The sequence below is a fragment of the Vicugna pacos genome, unplaced genomic scaffold, assembly GCF_048564905.1.
Source record: "Vicugna pacos unplaced genomic scaffold, VicPac4 scaffold_21, whole genome shotgun sequence".
NCBI classification, from domain to species: domain Eukaryota; kingdom Metazoa; phylum Chordata; class Mammalia; order Artiodactyla; family Camelidae; genus Vicugna; species Vicugna pacos.
This window is the reverse complement of record NW_027328742.1, coordinates 16,616,305-16,634,853: the sequence shown is the minus strand read 5'-3', so window position 1 is coordinate 16,634,853 and position 18,549 is coordinate 16,616,305. Positions and strand designations below refer to the sequence as shown.

Below are 18,549 nucleotides of genomic sequence, written 5' to 3'. Positions count from 1 at the left end.
GCTCTGGTTGTTCCTTATATTTTCTAGCTCTTTGTGCTAACTTCTCACTCTGTGCATCCGTTCTCCTCCCAAGGTCTCTAACCGTCTTCACAATCACCATCCTGGGCCCCTTCTTGGATAGATTGCCCAGCTCCACTTCACTTAGTTCTTCTTTCTGGATTTTACCTTGTTCCCTTGTCTGGAACATGTTCCTCTGCTGCCTCATTTTGTCTTAATTTCCATTTGCATTTTTATGTGTGTGGCAGGTTAATTATGTTTCTTGACCTTAGAGAAGTGGCCCGCTGTAGGAGCCACCTGTACTTCCCAGCAGTGCACTCCCTTCTCATCACCCGAGGGCTGGGGGCCAGCTGATTCCAAGGCAGAGTCCTGCCTGTGTCTGTGGACTTAATCCACAGGCTGTGGGATCATAGTTTTCTAGCTTCTGGCATCTGTCCCCTAGTGGTGATGGCCTGTAGGCTTGTGCAGGCTTTCTGGCAGGAAGGGCCGGAGCCTGCCCACTTGTGGGTAGAGCTGGCGCTTGGCCTTCTGGTGGGCGGAGCCGTGCCTAGCAGCATGTCTAGAGGCAGCTGTGGGCTCAGAAGGTCTCTAGGCAGCCTGTCTGCTGGTGGGTGGAGCCCCACTCGTTGTTTGGCCTGAGGCACCCCAGCACTGGAGCCCACAGGCTGTTTGGTGGAGCCAGGTCCTGGTGCCAAGGATCCAAGTGAGGTGTTAGCCTCAAGGAGAGCTCATGCAGATGACTACTCCCCACTAGTCCACCACCAGCTTTTATGTCCCCAGAATGAGCCACAGCAACCACCCACCTCCCCAGGAGTCCCTCCAGGACCAGCAGGTAGGTCTGGCCAAGGGGCCTGTAAAGTTACTGCCCTTGCCCTTGGTCCTGCCGTGCATGAGAGCCTCTGTGCGCCCTGTAAGAGTGAAGTCCCTGCTTCCCCCAGTCCTGAGGAGCCCTTTCAGCTAAGCCCAGCTGGCCAGCAAAGCCAAATGCCCTGGGGGCTCCTCTTCCTGCTGGTGGATCCCCCCACCCCCTCCCAGGCTGAAGACATGACACTGGGCTCAGAAGTCTCACTCCTGTGGGAGAACCTCTGTAATACAATTACCCTTCAGTTTGTGGGTCACCCACCCAGGGCTGTGGGATTGGACTATATGGCAAATGTGCCCCTCACTGCCTCGCAGTTCTTCCTCCTTTATATCTCTAGATACAGAAGATCTTCTTTGATAGGTTCCAGTCCTGTTTTTTTCCTTCTTCGTTTTTAATGGAGACACTGGGGATTGAACCCAGGACCTCATGCATGTTAAGCATGCGCTCTACCACTGAGCTATTATCCTCCCCTCTTCAGTTTTTTGTTGTTGTTGTCGTTGTTTTTAATCAATGGTTGTTTGGCAGTTGGTTGTGATTTTGTTATGCTCATGAGAGGAGGTGAGCTTAAGGGCCTACTCTGCCATCTTAATCTGATAATCTAGAAATGTCTAACCAAGACTTCTTGACATCATCATCTTTTTCCACTTCAGTTTCCCTTCAGTCATCTTTCATCCCAGGTTGGGGGGTGTTGGGATGTAGCCGAGAGGAAATGGAGTTGGGAATAGACACAGCCTGGGGTCGGTGGGATGCACTCCCATGGGCCTCAGTCACGTGCATTCATAGCTGGGTTGTTGCTGGCCCTGCTCATAGAGGAATGACCTCCAGGAAAACTCCTACCACTCGGTGTCCTCATCCGCCCGAGGTTCTGGCATGAAGGCGTCCAGATGGCATGAGGGCCGGAGGTCATGTCATCACATGAGTGTGTCCTACGTACTCATCACAGAAGGTACACGAATAGTGGTAGAGAAACAGTTTTATTAAATGTTTGGAATCAGAAGCTACGTGTAGAATTTTTCTACCAAATACTATAGCTCATATTTAAAGGAAAATAGGCAGATGACTACCCTCAGATGTACTAGATGTTATTAAAAACAATTCAGTTTTTAGCAATATCAGGCTAAAGAAGGCTTTTCTAAGCTATCGATAATTTTTTAAAAACTGAGAGAACTTACAATATTGAAAAATGAAATACAAAGTCATTGTCATGTAAATTACTGAAGATTATGAAGCAAGAAAATGAAGAAAAAAGTTATAAATGCATATTAAGCAGTTGAGAACAAAATTACATATTTTCCCTGAATTCCAGCGTGTTTGCGGTTTTCATCAGCTCTTTAATTGTCATAATTTGTTGTGATTTCTCTTCTCATGTTGTGTAGGTATTCACTTCCTCATCCAATTTTGCATCCTTTTCCTTAAAGTGGCTCTGCAACATTGTTTCGGTCCGCGGCTCCCATCAGCGGGAACTCCCACTCGCTTGTCCTGTGAAAGCAGCGAGCGCCAGTCAGCGCTAGGGGAGAGGTGACGGTCCACAGAGAAGACCACCAACCTGAGTCCTTCAGGGACACGCGCTGCCTTCCTCCCCGTCCCTCTCCCAGCAGCCGACATCAGGCGGGTTCGCCTTCGGTGAGGAGGATGTGTTCTCCCGCCAGACTGTGTCCTCGCCCCCTTGACCCCGAGGAGCAGCAGTGGGGAGATGACAGAAAGAGAAAACCACGCTCTCTCTCTTCCTTAGATCATCGCTGCGACCTCGCTGGGCCAGCGGCTTTGCACGTCCCACATTTTGCGCTTTCTGAGCAGACCCACGCCTCTTCCTGAAATTCTTCCTCCTTTTCTGTTTCACATACTCACCCTTCATGACTCAGCGAAGTGACTCATCACCTCTGAATAGTCTTCCCAGGACACTCGGGGACCGTTCTTTGTATAGTCAAAGCACCGTGTGATGTGTCTTTGGTACAGCACTTATCTCATTGAATTGTCAACACTTCTTGGCTTTTCTGCCTCTGTTGATTGGCACCGAAGGCTTTCAGATCTGGGACAGAACCTGGTGCTTGGTAATTGCTCAATAAGCATTTATGTGTCAGATGAGCTAGTGTGGGAGCCTGGAGAGCAAAGAAACCAACAGTTAGCCTTTGTGAACGATCCTTGCTTGGGTCCTGGCCCACAGCAATGGCTCAGTGAGACTGGAAAGGTTGCAGAGATACTTCTGAAGGAAGAGGTAAAGTCCATGAAAGGAAATGATGTGGTGCTTAAGAAGAGAGGGAAGTTAGGGATGATGGCATTTTTAGATAAGAAGACTATGAGGGGCGTTGACATCATTAAATGCTACAGACGTAAAAGGCAGAATGCAGGTGTGGGCTTATGACCGATGAGTGTACATCTGGATATGCTGACAAGTTCTTTCATCTTATCTCATTGTCTTCTGGTGGCCTCTGCAGCTTTTTCCAGTCCTTGGTCCTACGATCACTCCCGCTCATTAATCTTTCTTTACTAAACACACCCTCAGTGACTCATGCCCAAAACCTACGCGACGAATGGCCAAAAGGGGACCGCACGCCCAGAAGCACCGGCTGGGCTGCGCTCAGGAGCGCGGAGATTCTACCTGCGCGTTTTGACTTCTCCTCTGAGTCATTAGTTTTATGCTCTGAGGTGACGGCAGTTGTCACCTCCTAAAGTGAATGATGCAGTCATTCCAGCAGAAGCTAAACACCTGGTCAATGTCTATGCTCTGTCTGCTCCCTGAATACTCCAAAACACCAGTCATCCTCGGTGAACGCAATAACCACCCACCGACTGAACCCGAGGTAGTCTGGAGGCCAATGTAGGCAGTTCGCCTGGATGTGGTCCCCAGAATAGTACCTAACAAAGAATTGGGGCGTGCATGGTGGGTTGACTCTGGTCCACATGACCTACCTGGAGAGCAAACAAGTTGCTAGCTTTACCAATGATGCAGCAGCTCCTGTACCAGGGGTCTGATTTTGCCCTCGCAACCTCTCTGTGAGGTAGCGATTTTTTAATCTCTGCTTTAAAGATGAAGAAACTGGGGCTCAGAGTGATGACCCAACCCAGACGGCTCTGGGCGGCAGAGAGAGAAGTGAAGTTCAGGCTCGCCTGAGGCCAAAACCCTCGCTCCTCCTATTACATCCTATTCGAAGTGTTCGGCTGATGATGAAAAGGGCAGAGTTCCCGTGTCAGTGACACTTGGAGAGTACTACTAACCACTTGAGTCAACTGCTTACTTTTACTGATTCACTCTAGTTCTGAAGTCACTCCCAACCATAAAAGTTTTGCTCTAACTTTCCCACTGAACCTATTTATAGAACCCAAAGCATTTTGATGGCACCCACAGCACAGTACAGTCATTGGAGGATGTACGTAAATTATTTTAAAGGCTCGATAGATCTCCAAGGTCATCCTCACAGATTAAGTGTCAGAATGAAATATTACATTTCAGCTCCATAGGCTTTTTGAAGTAGATTTGAAGACAATAACTGAGAGTCCTGAAAAGTGCAATTTGCACTACCGAAATCCCAGAGGCCAGTCATTTTTAGTTGCCATTCAATAAAATGTGTGATTTGGCTTCCTGGAGTGGACTCTGTTTCAGATCTGGCCACCTGATGGTGACACCACAAGCAACCAGACCACATTTGTGAATTTGAAGGATTTACACCAGTGAAATTCACCTCATCGCAAAATCCTCTGTGCTTTAGAAAAAGTGTATAATCTGTAGCAGAGAATTAGGCAAACCACTTGACCTCACCTACGTGAAAGGACATTTTCTCTAGAGACACTGATGCAAAAAAGTGTGGTCAGTAGTAAGGGGGGGTTGGCTCTGGCTCACGGGCTGCTGCTCAGTGTGCCACTCCCCCGCCTAGCCCCGCAGATACAAACAGGTGGGCGCGTCAGAGAAGAAAGCGGGCCGTTCCAGCCGCCACCTAGCAAAGCACATGATGCAGGCCTGCCCGCTCAGCGTCTCTGCATCAGATCAGGCCACAAAGCCCTGCCGTCTCTGGGCAGCGGTGGTCTGTCATTTCCCGCGTCTGCGTGGCTCTGCTCTAGGGGCTGGTGTGTTGAGCTCTGGAATGCTGCTGTTCACCATTTCCTCTACTGCTTCTTAGCTCTTCAAAGAATAAGGAAACCAATAAAGCCTCTTCTGTGTGTTCGCTGCAGTTCAGGGCACGGGCTCCGGGCAGAGGGCACGGGCGGGTGGCGGGCATTCCTTTCTCCCCAGCGTCATGATCTCGGCCCCTATTCCCCGAGGCTGAGGACGGGGTGACTCAGCCAACACCGCACGGTGAGGGGGGGTCCTGACGGCTCCTGACACCCCCTGCCTGGGAGCAGAGCGAGGCCGGGGTCCTGGTGGCCACTGGTCGCATGGGAGAGGGGGCAGGCGAGCCCTCAACACCGGCACTGTGCGCCAGCAAATCTTTGCTTCTTTTGGACTCGGGAAGGTAGCATTTGCAGCAGTAATTTTTCATTTGTCTGTGTAATCAGGCTCTTCAGCCACATAAAGAACCATTTGTGACCGTGGCTGGGTGCTCTGCTGGCCGGGGACCGTCAGGGGCGTCTCAATAAAGCCAAGCAGACGGCTGCTCTTTGTAAAACTAAGCTTTTTTCCCCATAGGATTCTGCTTTAAGTCAGAGTCCCCTTTCCCATTTGAACTTAAAAAAAAAAAAAGGCAAATCTGCTCCTCTGAAGGATTCTTTCTCTGAAAATAACTACATATACTTGTGTTTAACCTCAAGTTAATTTTTCACTAAAAAACAGGGACCAGAGGAGGGACCATTGTTCTGCAGTAAATCTGTAGGAAGAGGCAGAGGTGCTTCCTGGATGCAAGGACATGACACTTTCCACAAAAACAAACAAACAAACAAAAACCCTGCTCCTATATTCAGGGATGGCAGCTAAATGTGAAGAAAAGGAAAGGAAGGGAAGGGAAGGGAAAAGAGAGCAATTATTCCCCAATAATTTAAGGGGTTTGTTTGCAGAGAATAATAACTGAATTTTCTCTGCCATTTCTGAGAAAATATGAAAAAAAATTTAAATTAGTCTTGCCCATTAAAGCAACTTAAATGTCCATCGACAAATGACTGGATAAAGAAGCTGTGGGATATTTATACAATGGAATACTACTCAGCCATAAACAAAAATAAAATAATGCCATTTGCAGCAACATGGATGGACTTGGAGATGATCATACTAAGTGAAGTAAGTCAGAAAGAGAAAGAGATGTCTCATGATATCACTTATATGTGGAACCTAAAATACAACACAAACCTATTTACAAAACAGAAACAGACCCACAGAAATAAAATACAAACTTACGGCTACCAAGGAGGAAAGGGGGCGGGGAGTGATAAACAGGGAGTTTGAGGTTTGCAGATACTACTACTGTACATAAAACACAGAAACAACAAGTTCCTACTGTAGAGCACAGGGAACTATATTCAATATCCTGTAGTAACTTACGGTGAAAAAGAACATGACACGGAGTATATGTCTGTATGTGTATGGCTGAAATGTTCTGCTGGACACCAGAAAGCGACACAGCATTGTAAACTGATTACACTTCAATTTAAAAAAATGAAATAAATCATAATTAGAAAATAAAATAAATAGGATACTCAGAAAAAATATTTATAGATGCAACAGAAAACTTGGAAAAATCAGAGGCAGCAAGAGAAGAGGAGGCACCAGTCTCCCATCCGTCCGTGTCCCCTGAGTGCGGGGCTGCCTTCCAGGGGAAGGTCGTCTACCGTTTTGCTGCCTTTTATAAAGCAAGCCCGAGGAAGCGCCTAGTCAGAGATGCCAGACCGTCTCCCTGTGGGGTGTTGGCTGCTTGCAGGAGTATCTGGGAATGCCAGCTGCCAAGCAACTCAAGAACGCGGGGCTCGTGGGATGTTGCCCCTCTCCTGGGAGGAAGAAGACGATGGAGAGTTGATCTTGGGGCAGCCCTTCTTACCGGGACAAGGTGGGGATGCCCACTGTCAGTTCACAGTCCAGGCAACACAGAAGGCTTCTGGAACCACCTTTGGACAACCCTCTTCCGCCCTGACCCAGGCCAGAGAGCAACTCAGCAGCCAAGCCAAAAAACAACTCTGCACAGTTCTTCCTCCAACGCTAATGACATGTCCTTTGAATCGGTTTTGTCAGCATGTGGCTGGCCCCCTGATCACCTAAAACCCTGTGCTCGATCCAGGCCCCCAAAGTTCTTCACCAACTCTACCAGCCCCATCAGAATTCCTGTTTCTGAAGAGCTTGATGCAGGTTTGGTCCCTTGGTCATTACACACACTGAAATGCGAAACCAGTCCGAGCTTTCTGGAGGGCGTTAACCCTGCTTATCAGACAAAGCCTAACACTGGGCTCTCACTGGAAAATCCCCAAGATTTTTCTCTAAGTTACAAAACGCAGGATCTGTTCTGAATTCTGCAAATATGGGATAATGTAGCATCCACCCACAGACCACAGCGCACAGCACAGATTTCGCAGCCCCGACGAAGCAGCCCCACGTGAGGCCGTGGATGGTGAGACGGGGTCTGGGAGCTGCAGGGCTGCTCGGCTCTTCCTGGTGACAGCCTTCTCTTCCAGAAGCTCCAGCCAACTCTGAGTGGTGGCGCTGAGGGCAGGAGCCAGAACCTAAGGTTCCGTGCAGTTGCAGGGTCTATGGCCGACTTACCATGTCTTCCAACCTCTGGCTGCAGAAGGAAGACAGAAGTGGTTTTTCCACTTACCAATATTTCAGTCTAGTCATACGTAATTAGTAATTACGTAACCTGTTTGTGCTTCAACCAGCACCTAAGCCTCTTCCTGCACTCATCCTCAGTTCCTGAGCCGGGGTCTTCTAAAGCCTCACTCTCCGTCTCTGGGGTTCTCTCTTCCTCCCAGCTTCGATCCCACACTTCTACCCAGTGGGACTGGTCAGGATTTCTAACCTTCTGTCTCTGGTCTTCTATGTAGTTCAGTTAAAATTAATCATGTTTCTTCTGCCTGAAATCACGTTCATTTCTCCAAATGCCCCATCACCCTTGAGGCTCAAGTCAGATGACCTCTCTTTCATGAAGTCTTCCCTGACCTTAACAAGGTTCAATGGCTACGTCCATCCTTCTAAACTTCCAAAGCCTCTCGTTTGACCCCCTGTGACGGCACACACATTCTTCCTCTAAGCGTACGTTCTCAATGTACGGGATTATCTCCTGTGGTGGGAAAAGCCCTTGCCAAACAAAGCCATGCCTTCTCCATGTTTGAAATGTCAGAGCACCGAGAAACATCTCGCCCAGGGCGAGGAGTCAGAAAACGCTGAGTGTCGTTCTATAAGAAGCTTACTTACCCAAGTGTGTCACAAACGAGAAAAAATACGTGGTAGAAACACTGAGCAGAACGTGTGAAATGTAGGCTTCATCATTGTTTGGATGGGGTGAGACCAGCAGATCAGGGCGTGGCTGCTGTGGGAAGGGCAGGGGCGCCCACTCAGGGACTGCCCGGGGACGGCCTAGAGGGAGGCAGGGGGGCTTGCGGGCGAGGAGTTTTACTGTGGCTCTTTCGGGAAAGAACAGTGCCTGATTTGGGTATGTTGAACCATCCTTGTGTCCATGAGTTGAATCCAACCTGATCATAGTGTATATTCTTTTCTATGTGTTGTTGGATTCGATTCGTTAATATTTTGTTGATAATTTTTGCATCTGTATTCATCAAAGATATTGGCCTATAATTTTCTTTTCTGGTGGTGTCCTTGTCTAGTTTTGGTATCAGGGGGATGCTGGCTTCATAGAATGACTTTGGGAGTGTTTCCTCCTCTTCAATCTTTTTGGAAGAGTTTGAGAAGGACTGGGTATAAGTTCTTCATGGTGTGTTGGTAGAAATCCTCAGAGAAGCCATCTGGTCTTGGACTTCTGCTTGCAGGGAATTTTGTTATTGTTGTTGCAGATTCTGTTTCACTTTTACTGATGGATGGATCTGTTCAAATTGTCTGTTTCTTCTTGATTCAGTTTTGGTGGGTTGTATGTTTTTAGAAATGTATCCATGTCTCCTAGGTTGTCCAATTTGTTGTTACATAATTGTTCATGGTATTCCAGTATTCATCATTTTTTGTACAGCTGTAGTATTGGTTGTTATTTCTTCTCTTTCTTATTTTGTTTATGTGAGATTTTTCTTATTTCCTGAAGTAAGCTTGTATCACTATAAACTTCCTTCTTACAACTGCTTTTGCTGTGTCCCATAGGTTTGGAACGTCGCATTTTTATTTTCCTTTGTCTCTTAGTGTTCTTTCATTTCCTCTTTGATGTCTTCAGTAATCCACCAGATGCTTAGTAGCATACTGCTAAGCCTCCACGGGTTTGTGGTTTTTGCAGTTTTTTTTTCTTGTAGTTGATTTCAAATCTCATAGTGTTGTGGTCAGATAAGATGCTTGATAAGATTTTAATTTTCTTAAATTTACCAAGGCATGCTTTGTGGCTCAGCATGCCATCTACCCTGGAGAATGTTCCCTTGCACTTGAGAAGAATGTGTATTCTGCTGCTTTTGGATGGAATGCTCTATAAATATCAATTCATCTGGTCTAATGTGTCATTTAAAGCCCACGTTTCCTTACTGATTTTCTTTCTGGATGGTCTGCCGGGCGGTGTAAGTGGGGTGTTAGGGCCCCTTACTGTTTTGTGTGCTGTCGATTTCCCCTTTATGTCTGTTAATATCTGCCTTAAATACTGAGGTGCTCCCATGTTGGGTGCACATATATTTACGATTATTGTATCTTCTTCTTGGTTGGATCCTTTTACCGTCACGTAGCGTCCTTCTTTGTCTCCTGTAACAGTCTTTATTTTAAAGTCCCTTTGATCTGAGGTAAGTACCACCACTCCAGCTTTCTTTTGACTTCCGTTTGTGTGCAATACCTTTTTCTGTTTCCTCACTTTCAGTCTGTGTGTGTCTCCAGATCTGAAGTGAGTCTCTTGTAAGCAGCAAGTATACAGGTCTTGTTTTTGTATCCATGCAGCCAGTCCGTATCTTTTGGTTGGAGCATTTAATTCCACTTACATGTAAGGTAATTATTGATACGTATGTTCTTACTGCAACTTTGTTAACTGTTTTGGATTTGTTTCTGCAGTCCTTTTCCCCACTCTCTTCTTTTGTTCTGTTCTCTTATGTTTTGGTGGCTATCTTTAGTATTATGTTCAGAATCCTTTTTCTATTCTGCGTGTTATGTATTACGGATTTGGGGTTTGCAGTTACCAGGAAGTTTGGGTATAGCAGTCTATGTATATATGTGATTCCCTTAAGTTGCTGATGTCTTAATTTGAAACACATTTTAAATACTCTGCATTTGTACTCTCCTCCCCTCGTGATTACCAGGTTTGGGGTTTTTTGGCATTATGTTTCACCTCTTTTACTTCACCCTTCAGTGTGATAACAGTAACCTGTTATTAGAAGGCTTCAAAGCCCAGTGATGTCCAATAGGCAGGCGTTGTTAACGATCACCTGAAATTTGGCTACTGGAAACAGAGGTGTGCTGTCAAGTATACCAGAAGTAAAACAGTATAAATAAAAGAATGCAAAATATCTCATTAGTGCTTTTTAAAAAATTTTTGACATTGAAATAATATTATTTTACATTTCAATTAAGTAAAATCCATTATATTAATTTCATCTTTTTAATTTCTTTAACTAGAAAATTGAATACTGAAAAAATTCTTGTTTGCTAAATTTCTTTTTATGTGAAAGGGTATGGAACTTTTATCAAATGCTTTTTCTGCGTCTTTGATGTAATCTTTTATTTTCTTGCATTAATCAGTTATTGTGGTGAGTTACATTGATAGACTTTCCTAAGTGTCAGCTAGCCTTATACTTTTTAAAACCAAAGTATAGTTGTTTTACAATGTGTTAATTTCTGGTGTACAGCACAGTGATTCAGTTATACATATACACCTCTTCCTATTCTTTTTTATTCGAGGCAATTACAAGATACTGGATACAGTTCCCTGTGCTGTACAGTAGGACCTTGTCGTTTGTCTATTTTATATACAGTAGTTAGTATCTGAAAACCCCTAATTCCTAATTTATCCTTCCACCCTCCCCTTTCCCCCCAGTAACCATAAGTTTGTTTTCTATGTCTGTTAGTCTGCTTCTGTTTTATAAATACATTCACTCGTGTAACTTTTTAATATTCTACCTGTAAGTGGTATCACACGGTATTTTTCTTTCTCTTTCTGGCTTCACTTAGTACGATGATCGCTGGTTCTGAGGCTGTAGCTCGCGCTCAGTTGTGGTGTGTGCGCCTCGGCTGCCTGCTGCGGGCACAGGTGGTTTCATCGCTCTGGTCTTTACCCGTCTTCCTCGTTCGTGTGCTGTTGATACCCTGCCTTTACTGCGTGTCTGCCTTTGCCAGTGAGCTTTCCCATCTCATAACTTTCTTGTCTCAAGTTGTGACCTTTCCATTTCTGCCTAGAGAAGGTCCTTTAGCACTTGCTGTAAAGCTGGTTTGGTGGTGCTGAATCCTTTTAGCTTTTGCTTGTCTGTAAAGCTTTCTATTTCTCCATCAGATCTAATGAGAGACTTGCTGGGTAGAGCACTCTTGGTCGCAGGTATTCCCTTTTCATCATTTTAAATATATCACGCTGCTCCCTTCTGGCCTGTAGAGTTTCTGCTGGAAAAAATCAGCTAATGGTCTCATGGGAGTTCCCTTGTATGCTGCCTGTTGCTTTTCCCTTTTTGCTTTTAATATTCTCTTCTTATCTTTAATTTTTTCATTTTAATTGCAATATGTCTAGGGGTGTTCCTCTTAGGGTTAACCCTGTGTCGGACTCTCTGGGCTTCCTGGGCTCGGTGACTATTTCCAAGTTAGGGACGTTTTCAGGTATTATCTCTTCACATATTTTCTCAGGCCCTTTTTGTCTCTCTTCTCCGCTGGGGACCCCTACAGTGTGAATGTTAGTGTGCTTGATGTTTCCCAGGGGTCTCTTAAACTGTCCTCATTTCTTTTCATTCTTTTTTCTTTTCTTTTCTGGTCTGTGGCAGCAATTTCCACCATACGCCCTCAGCCCCGCCCCAGTGGTGGGGAGCAGGCAGGCTGCCCTGCTGTCCCTCACACTGTGCTCTCAGAAGCGCTTGCTGAAGTCAGGCCCCAGGCCCCAGGCCCCACCACAGTTGTTCACAGTCATGTACCTGGGGGACAGCCTGTACTCCAACTCCACCTCCGGGCGTGTGAGCCCACAAAGCCCGCGGCTGCTAGGATCAGACCCGCCCCAACAGGCACCAGTAATCTGCTCAGATATCCCACAGGTGCTCGGCTCACAAAGACACCAGTGGCATTAAAAACCTCCAAAGCTGCCTGGGACATAGCTCAGGTTTCAGCCTTGCTTCTGAAGTCGCTGGGCCCTGGGGAGTGGGCTCTGATTTAAGCCCCACCTCTGCTTGGGGGCGACCCACCAGGCCTTGCACACTCCCAGAGCGCGAAGCGGCCGTAAGCTCACCGAGGAAGAGGCTGCCATGGTGGCTTCCCGCCCCTCCCTTCTCACATGTTAATAGTGGGGCTTTGGTTGCACACATGGGCTCCGTCACACACTCAGCTGTGGCCTGTACCACACTCCAGCCCCTTTATGCTGTCTCTGGACTTTTTGGCAGAGGACATATTGGAGAGAAAAGGCTCGAGTGTAGAACGCCCAAGGTGAGCTGGCATGGCAGTCCCACTGTTGTAGCAAGGTGTCCTGGATGCATCGCAAATAAGATTAGTTTCTAGATTTCTAATCATTTTTGGAGTCTCACAGCATAAAGTTGGGGAAAATGTCATTTATCGAAAATTTTATTGAAAGAAATGAGCATCCTAGGTTGACAACTTGGCAGAAGTACAGGTTTTTAAAAAGTCATCCCTAGAGAGGAGGGTACCGCTCAGTGGCAGAGTGTGTGCTTAGCACACTTGAGGTCCTGGGTTCCAGTGCGCCATTAAATCACTCAATCATTCAGCCAACCAACCAACCTAATTACCTCCTCCCCCCAAAAAATAATTTAAAAAAAATTTTTTAATCATCCTTCTCCACACTTCTCCAAATACACAAAAAGGGGAACACAGTCTTCTGTAATGACATGGCTCAAATTGAAGCTTGTTCATCTTATGCCCCTGACGTTAGATGTGTGATCCCGGATTTCAGGGTATAATAGGATGTGTAAAGAATGCTAATCTCACTTCTAAAGGGTGAGTACATTTTGAATTCCTCGTTTTTAAGTTACCAGTTGAATTCCTGTGGTTTAACCTATGGGAAGGTTGGATCTTAGCACACAGTGCGCACACCACACACACAGACACACACACAATCAGGCTACACGTTCTTTTTGCCCTTAGGAGACTGAAATTTGATTTGCTAACCTAGGGGACAGGTTGGCAGTTGAAAGCAAACTGCTCTCTGCTTCTCAAAGCGCCAGTCATGAGGGCCGTTTCTTCTGACTGGCTCTCCCTGGAGAGAAGTGAAGCGCAGAGGGGGGGATACGGCGGCCACATGCACCTGCGCGGGCTGCAGGATCAACGGTCAGCATCAGCAGGGCTCTGTTTAATGAACCCTCCAGCGGTGTCACCGCCTTGCTGACAACAGCACCAGTGCTGGGGAAGTGAAATCTATTGGAAGACAAAATAATTGCTTCATTTCCTGGTACAAAGACAGAAACCTGATTTTTGTGTGCATAAGAGCGAGCTTTCAATCCTCCACTGGAAGAGAGCCTCGCACAGAGCGCAGAGCGAAACACGGACAGACCGCGACTGGGTGAGGCAGCCTGGTTCCCGGGACTCCAGGAAAGCAGCTCAGGGCTCTCTAGGCTCTGGAGGCGAACACCCAGCCCAAAGGGGGCTGTCTCAGTCAGAGAGAGAAAACAGTTATTTTCATTTGTGCTTTTCCATGATAAAGTGTTTTGACAAATCAATAGGAGCAGGGAAAAACCCCACTGATGTGATTCACACCTAATTTATCTCATTATTGCCTCATTATTACGGGGCGGCAGGGCAGCTCTCCCAAATGCTGTGTCTGGCACACCCTTGAGAGTTAAGAGGAAAACGAAAGTGACACACAGAACTCAGAATATTCATGTCACACGTACGTTTTCTTCAATTTCCTTGAACTGTCGGTGCTGGTGAGTAAGATTATGAGGCGGGCGTCCTTTTAAAGGTGTTTCTGAACGTTGCTAAGGTTAAAAGTAAAGCTCACTTTCTCTGAAACATGAACACAGTGCAGCCTAAAATTAAGGCATTCGGGTTGTATCTGTAGCATTCAAGTGTATTCTCAGATTTCTGCATCATAGTCCACCTTGTGTCTGATTTAAAAATGCATGATGCTTGTTTACAAGCACTAAAATAAATTAGTCCTTCACTAGGTACCTGGCAACTCACAAAACAGACGCGAAGAGCTGTGAGACAACATTTGCAATAAGCAGAACAGTGCCGGAGAATTCTATCTGCTTCCACATTCTCAGCAGAACGGAACGCGAATGCCAGTCGACGGCCACCCGAGCTGTCCAGCCGCAACGCTGAGGCCCAGCTGGCACATAGAGCCATTCTTCCTTTAAATGAACCACTTCCCTTGAATTTCGGCCAACTTCCCAGTATTCTTTCTCAAATTTCTTTTTGGCCCTTGTCTTCCTAACATTTTTCTCATCCACTGATTTTCCACACGAATATTTAGGGTGTATCTCGGCATGGAGATATTTCCTCCCACCACTTCCAGGCTGTGTGACTCTGAGGCAGTCAACACTGCAGGTTAATTTGTCTAATCTTGTTCAAAATGGACATAATATAAACAGCTGCTTCATGAAATAATTATGGCAATTTACAAAAAAAAAAAACCCTAAAAAACAAAGGTGGGGATCTGTCTCGGCATCACGGCTAGAACTTTGTGCCCCACTGAACACAAATTAGATCTAAGTACACTCCATCTATCTCGACCACCGTGAACAGAGATCTTCCAGGATGCTGAAGAAGGGTCTTCGTGGGCCTCCCTGTCATCCATCCCCAGCCCCATCCATCCCATGCTGCTGGCTCAGCACTGAGGGCCCCCCCCCATCATTCATTCATCAGTTTGTTTTTGCTGAGTTTACCCATCAGCAAAGCACAACGGGAGAGAGACAGTAAAACAACGTCTTAACTTACTGATGTTTTAGTTCTTCAATGGACAGGTGCATCCTGGAAACAGAAAAGAGCCTCAGTGCAGCTGCAGCAAAGTGAATGGGAGAGAACCAGATGCATTTTCAGGCCATGATAGAGTTTGGATTTTATTCTAAGGGCAACAGGAAGTACCGAAGGATTTTGAGCAGAGAAAGTGACATGATGTGATTGGTATGATAAACAGTTCGTGCCGACTGTTGCAAAGAAAACTCTGGGGGCAGGTAAAGCAGTTGGGAGATTAGGGTTATTGACAATTGATGAACCAGGCAATATTCGAATTTAAAAAATCAAGCTTAATGTGATGTCCTGCTGGTTGGATGTGATGGCACATCAGTCTCTGGCTAGGGAGAGCCCAGGGTCCTTTCCCTGCGCTGGGGTTGCCTGCTCCATAGGTATCCCTCTTTGGAAAGATGGCAGGTTCTTAGTTCAGGATGTGTTGCTCATGAAATAGTCTAGTCTTATTAAGGTGCCCTGCTCGCAGCAGCAGGGCGGGGATGCCCACCGATCTGCGGGAGACAGAAAGAAGGATGTTTTCTTGAGAAGACAGTGACAGGAGTTTTATGAACTAGCCAGTAGGCAATGTTAGATGAAAAAAGAGCACAGAGGTGACATTTTAACTTTACAGAAGATAACAGAACAAGAATCAAGAATCACTGATACAAGAGGTGGGAACAACTCTCTTGGAGTATTTGTTGCATGTTGGCAGATGACTAAAAAACTAGCTACTTACTGATGTTAAGGGGAAATATTTGAGAGCAGCAACTTCTGGTCACATATTAGGGATATTACTGAAAGAGAAGCTACCTGTTTAATCGATGCTGGGAAAAGCTTCCAATTTAAGTGACTAGTTCTCCTTGCTGATTTCAGCTGAGCTGTGCACACATGTGGGTTGTTGGTTGATCATTTCACCTCTGTTATATGTTTGAGTCTAAATGTTTATTTTACAAACATTTAACATATCTTTTTCCTTTTCCTTTTCTGTCTTCTAAAAAACTATATATTGTTTCATTTTCCTTCCACTGAGACAGACGGGGCCGGAGGGGCCCGCAGGGTGGGACATGGAGGCAGACTGAGCCAGGGAGGGGTCGGTGGGATCAGGAGACTGGTTACAAACTGTGGGAATGAGCAAAATATTGATAGTGAGAGACAGGTTTCCCACTGCCAGATAAGAGTTAAAATTTGGGGAAAAAAAAACAAGTGGTGTTGGATTAGAACTGGGAGCACTGGTGGGACCTCCTAATCTTTAAAATACTGGCAGATAGATACAGAAACAGATGTGCGTGCGCACGGGCCGACCTTGTTTTATCCTGCTTTGCTTCACGGTGCTGCGCAGACACCACGCCTTTTACTGAAAGATTGCGCCACCTCCGTGCCAAGCAAGTCTTCCAGCGCCACTTTCCCAGCGCCATTTCCTCATTTCTTGTCTCCGTGTCACATTTTGGTAACTCTCATAATATTTAAAATCCTCCACCAGCAAAAAGATTATGAATCACTGAAGGCTCAGGTAATGGTTAGCATTTTTTAGTGGCAAAGTGTTTTATAATTAAGATGTGTATATTGTCCTTTAAGACAACATGCTATTGCGCTTAGTAGACTGAAGTAGACTGTCAACCATTTTTGTGCGCACTGGGAAAACAAAGCATTCATGTGGATTGCTTCGTTGCACTACTCGCTTTATTACAGTCGTCTGCAACTGAACCTACAACGTCTCTGGGGCGTGTGTGTGTGTGTGTGTGTGAGCTCGGACGTACATCACCAGCTCTGTCTACTGGAAGGGCTCAGAAGCAAGGCCATCCCAAAGAAATGAGTACACTTAGCGCCCACATCCTGATTTCTGAATACCATTATCCAATTTAAAAAATCCCAGTGCCCCCGGAAGAAGGGACTGTTTCTAGAACCAGAGAAGGGAAAACACAAGCTGAACATTTAATACCTTTTTGTGCCACAAAGGAAGGAAGTACTAAAAAATGATGAGGATTTACCAAAAAGACACAGGAATCAGTTTGCAGGGGCTCCTACTAAGCAAATACAGGACAACTTGTGCTTCAAAATAAATGATGCTAACAGATTACGACCCACTGAGTAATATAGGAATGTATGTCCATCCTGACCTAAATCATGAAGGAACAAGAGACAAACAGAAGAAAAAGAGAAAGTTATTCCTTACAATACCATGCCGACTAATAAACACAGAAGAAGTAACAACTGGAAAGTCACCATTTGGGAACCATAATAGTAATAATTAAAACAGGCAAGAAGGATCACTTAATGCTAAAACCAGCAAAAGTCTGTTGAGAAACATGATTTTTTAAGTTGAAGCCTGGTTCATTTACAAGGTTGTGTTAGTGTCAGGGGCACAGCATCGTGATCAGTTATACACACATGTACGTACACGTTCATACTCTTTTTCATTATAGGCCATTACAACGTGCTGAATAGAGTTCCCTGTGCTGTACAGTAAGGCCTTGTTGTTTACCAACTTTATATGTCGCAGTTTGCACCTATAAATCCCAAACTCCTGATTCATCTCCCCTTTCTCTGTGGGTAACTGTAGTTTGTTTTCTATGTCTATGAGTCTGTGTTTTTAAAATGTTCGTGTCAGTTTCTTTCTCAGATTCCACATGTAAGTGATAGCGTACACCATCTTGTTCATTTTTATGACTGAGTAGTATTCCATTCAACTTTTCAGCCTTGAGTATTATGTTGACGATGGGTTTGTCATTAATAGCTTTTATTACATTGAAATATGTTCCCTCTATACCTGTTTTGGTAAGACTTTTTATCATGAATAGATGCTGAATTTTATCAAGTACTTTTTCTGCACTTACTGAGATGACCATGTGGACTTTGTCTTTCCTTTTGTTGCTGTGGTGCATCCCACTGGCTGATCTCTGTGAGTGGAGCCTCCTTGTGACCCTGGGAGGAATCCAACTTGATGATGGTGTATGATCTTTTTTATGTGTCATTGGCTTTGGTTTGCTAATATTTTGTTTAGAATTTTTGTATCTATATTCTTCAAAGATACTGGCCTATAATTTTCATTTTTGGTGGTGTCTTTGGTTTTGGTATCAGGGTGATGGCGTCTTCATAGAATGACTTTGGGAGTGTTCCCTCCTCTTCAAACTTTTGGAAAAGTTTGAGAAGGATCAGTGTAAGTTTTCCTTTGTATGATTGGTAGATTTCCCCAGCGAAGCCATCCAGTCTTAGACTTGTTTGCAGAGAGTTTTTTATTTTTTAATTATGGATTCTATTTCCTTTTAGTGGCTGGTCTGTGCAAATTGTCTATTTCTTCTTGATTCAGTTTTGGTGGACTCTATGTTTCTAGAAGCTTGTCCATTCCTCCAGGCTGTCCAGTTTGTTGGCATATAACTGCTCATAGTATTCTTTTTTTTTTTCCTTCTGTGGTATTGGTTACTATTTCTCCTCTTTCATTTCTTATTTGATACAGACTGGCTGAATGGACACAAAAATAAGACTAATATATTTGTTGCCTGTAAGAGACTCACTTCAGATCTTGAGACACATACACATGGAAAGTGAGGGAATGGAAAAGGTATTC

General features: G+C 45.3%; 1 non-coding gene across 1 annotated transcript; it reads right to left on the bottom strand.

Annotated features, from left to right (window-relative positions):
- Window positions 1-1,254: 1,254 nt before the first annotated feature.
- TRNAV-AAC (transfer RNA valine (anticodon AAC)) lies at window positions 1,255-1,328 on the bottom strand. Its single transcript has one exon. It is a non-coding gene; the product is annotated as a tRNA-Val (tRNA).
- Between the last annotated feature and the right edge of the window lie 17,221 nt (window positions 1,329-18,549).